The sequence below is a fragment of the Saccopteryx leptura genome, chromosome 5 (genome assembly GCF_036850995.1).
Source record: "Saccopteryx leptura isolate mSacLep1 chromosome 5, mSacLep1_pri_phased_curated, whole genome shotgun sequence".
Lineage (NCBI taxonomy): Eukaryota > Metazoa > Chordata > Mammalia > Chiroptera > Emballonuridae > Saccopteryx > Saccopteryx leptura.
Window position 1 is genome coordinate 203,533,890 of NC_089507.1, and position 4,049 is coordinate 203,537,938.

The window sequence follows — 4,049 nt, forward strand, 5'->3', positions numbered from 1 at the left end:
AATGAAAGGAAGTTCCTTTATTATACTTCACTAGCATACCCTCTCAACTCACTCACCGTCAAGACATAAACTGAAAATCCAAGGAAAATAAAAGAATGTTCAGTTAGGACTCTTTGAGTTGCAAATAGCAGAAACCCAGCTCACACAGTGTAAGCATAAAAGGGAGTTTGGGGTTTATTCTTGGGTAGTCCAGATGACAGACGGAGTTATAGAGTAGCTGGATCCAAGAGCTCAAACCATGTCGTTAGGAATATCTCTTCCATCCCTTGAACCTCACTTCCTTCGTTTTGACTTCATGCCCAGGGAGATTCTCTCCCCTCGTGGGCCCGGTGGAGCTCCAGCTTTATATTTAGTTTGGTAACCCCCACAAAGGGGGACTCAGTGCTAATGGCTCCAGAAAAAGTCCAGGACTAAATCTCAGTGACTCTGATAGGCTCATCTCCTGAGCCAAACACCGTGCTCAGGTTGACAGAACTGTCTGATTGACCAGGGCTAGTTCCCTTCCCACTTCTAGAGCTGAAAACTACAGTCAGCTTCTCCGAATAGCGTGAGTTGAGAGTGAAGAAGGGGCATTTCCCCAGAAGAAATCAGGGTCATGCTGATTCAACATAATTGTACTGTAGATTACTCAAATTTTAGAGTCAATAGCCATCATAACATAATCTTATTAAGCACTCATAAGCTATTATTTTTGGTACTAGGGGACAGAAAGAATGAAACTTGGACTTTCTATTCACTAACATAACCCCACCCCTCTGCCCCTCTACACACACACACACACACACACACACACCCCATGGAGCAGAAGCAGAAATTTTAGGAAAACAGAATGCATATTAACACTGTCACACCCTGTACTGGGTTGAATAGTATCTCTCCAAATTAACATCCACTCAGAATGTGACCTTATCTAGAAATAAGATCTTTGCTAATATAATCAAGTTAATGTAGAAGAGGAAAAAAAATCTCTTTTCATTTTACCCTTCCAGATTTTCAGCCGGGGCCTCTGTAACAAAAGACAGATTAACAAGAGGAAAACACAAATTTATGTAATAATATAAGTTTTACGTGACATGGGAGTCTTTATAAGGAAATGGAGACCCAAAGAGTTACACTTGAGTGCTTTTATGCTAGATTTGAGGACTAGCGGGAAGTTGCAGGAAGGTGAGGCAGGATAAAAGGGGGGTGAGCTAAGAGTAGTAAACGGGGGCACTCTTGGCAAGGCTTTTCTGTTCAGGTTCCTCACAGGGACCCTCTGTCTTCAGGGATAAGGATGCTCGTTACTTACGAGTACAGGGAGGGAACCACTCACATGAAGGTCTTCGGCCCTGCTTCAGGGGAAAATCAGAAAGTCCTTCCTGCACCTGTGCTTCTCAAACTCCTTCCATTTAAAATATTCAATATAAAAAAAATAAAATAAAATATTCAATATGCCGAAGTGCCATATTTTGGGGGTAGCGTGGCTTGAATCCTACCATTAAGTTGAAGTCATACTGGATTTGAGTGGGCCTTCATCCAATGACTGGAGTCCTTAGAAGAGAAGAGACAAAGACGCACAAAGAAGAAGGTCATGTGACAATGGAGGCAGAGGCTTGTGATGCAGCCACAAGCCAAGGGCACCAAGTATCGCTGTCAACCACCAGAAGCCAGGAGAAAGGATGGAATGAATTATCCCTCAGAGCCTACGGAAGGAACTAACCTGCAGACACCTTAATTTTGGACTTCAAGCCTCCAGAAGTGTGAGAGAGTGAATTTCTGTCATTTTAAGCCTCCCTATTTATGTTGGGTTCTTTTTTTTTTAAGATTTTTTTTTTTTTACAGAGCCAGAGAGAGAGTCAGAGAGAGGGATAGATAGGGAAAGACAGACAGGAACAGAGAGAGATGAGAAGCATCAATCATCAGTTTTTTGTTGCAACAATTTAGTTGTTCATTGATTGCTTTCTTATATGTGCCTTGACCGCAGACCTTCAGCAGACCGAGTAACCACTTGCTCGAGCCAGCGACCTTGGGTCTAACCTGGTGAGCTTTTGCTCAAACCAGATGAGCCCACGCTCAAACTGGTGACCTCGGGGTCTCAAACCTGGGCCCTCCGCATCCCAGCCTGACACTCTATCCACTGCGCCACCGCCTGGTCAGGCTATGTTGGGTTCTTGTTATAGCAGCCACAGGAAACTGATACAAACCTGTTATAATTTCTAAAAAGGGAGTGATGAATTCAGTAACATTCTTTTATTATTATTATTATTAATGACTAAAACAATAAAGATCTAAAACTGCAGTTTCTGAAAGAACCAGTTTTTTTGCCAGTCTTGTCCCTCTCTTTAACTGCACCTTGGCGTCCCATCGGGCTTTGTATTTCAGAACAGGATCTCTGAAGATGCCCTTGTTGATGATAGTTTTGTCCAAGGGGATATCCACAGAGTATCCTGTGGGCAGAGATGACTGCAGTGATAAACTTTCATCAAGGACTTGATCTTTGACCTCTTGGTAATTTTCTTCTTGCCCATGTCAACTGTCACTTTGTAGGGACAGCAGTCAATTCCAGCCACAAGAGCATGGCTGTAGGGGCAGTCTGAAGTGCCATCACCAATGTGCCTCACAAGGATTGTTCTGTGTCTTGAGTAGCATCTGGCCAAGACCAGCACAGCCTTCCCAAGTTTCATAAACCTGCCCATTTCGAAAGCAGCCACTGGGGCCTAGAGCAGGTCAGTCACATTCTTTTAAAGTTTATGAAAATGCATTTTCTTCCAAAAGCTTTATTGAACTGGTTTTTCAAATATCAATTTAAATTGAAGTTGAGGCCTGACCAGGTGGTGGCGCAGTGTATAGATCCTCGGACTGGGATGTGGAAGGACCTAGGTTCAAGACCCCGAGGTCCCAGCTTGAGCACAGGCTCATCTGGTTTGAGCAAAAGCTCACCAGATTGGACCCAAGGTCGCTGGCTCGAGCAAGGGGTTACTCGGTCTGCTGAAGGCCAGCGGTCAAGGCACATATGAGAAAGCAATCAATGAACAACTAAGGTGTTGCAATGCGCAACAAAAAACTAATGATTGATGCTTCTCATCTCTCCACTCCTGTCTGTCTGTCCCTGTCTATCCCTCTCTCTGACTCTCTAATAAACAAACAAACAAAAAATAAAATAAAATAAATAAATAAATTGAATTTGAGTCAAGATCAGTCATTTTTTTTAATGCCTACCTTGGACGCATCTTATCTTGTTCCTCCATTCTTTTTTTTTTTTAAAGTGGAAGAAGGGGAGATATAGGGACAGACTCTCACATGTGCCCCAACTGGGATCCACCTGGCAACCACCATCTGGGGCCAGTGCTCTGCCCATCTGGGACCACTTGCAACTGAGCTATTTTCAGCACCTGAGGCAGAAACCCCACAGAGCCATCCTCAGTGCCCAGGGCCTATGTGCTTGAGAAAGGGGTGGGGGATGGAGAAGCAGATGGTCACTTCTTCTGTGTGCCTTGACTGTGAATCAAACCTAGGACTTCCGCACGTGGGGTCGACGCTCTACCATTAAGCCAACTGGCCAGGCCCCAATCCTCCATTCTTAATCCGCTATTTATCATTGCAGCTCTGTTTCCTGGTCCAAGTGACAAGCCTTTGAGTGCAAATTCCACCCCTCTCCTTTGCTCTCTTTGCTATGGTTAGAAGTAACACTAATAAAATACGAAATTGAATCCAGGCTACCATAACAATTATACAGCGATTATATATTCATTTGGGCAAGGACAGGGCAGGGACACAAGAAAATGAAATAAAATATAAATAGGAAGGTGAACTGTGGGTGTCGTTAAATATTACTGCTATAGTCAGTCTAGTGTTTAAGAGCAAAGATCTCAGGTTCGCCCAACCCAAGTCCAAATCAGTCACAACTTACCAGGATTACCTAACTTCTCTGAGCACCAGTCTCCTCTGTGAATTGGGGTTTTAACTCCTGCTTTCCGCATCAGGCTTAATGAGATGATATATGAAAAGTCCTCAGCACAGAACCTGGCATGTAATAAGTGCTCAATAGGCTGTAAAACTTTTTAATTTAA

The 4,049-nt window shown here is 43.6% G+C and overlaps 1 pseudogene; it reads right to left on the minus strand.

The window, feature by feature from the left end:
* Positions 1-2,267: 2,267 nt before the first annotated feature.
* Positions 2,268-2,675, minus strand: LOC136406111 (large ribosomal subunit protein eL27-like; annotated as a pseudogene).
* Positions 2,676-4,049: the final 1,374 nt, after the last annotated feature.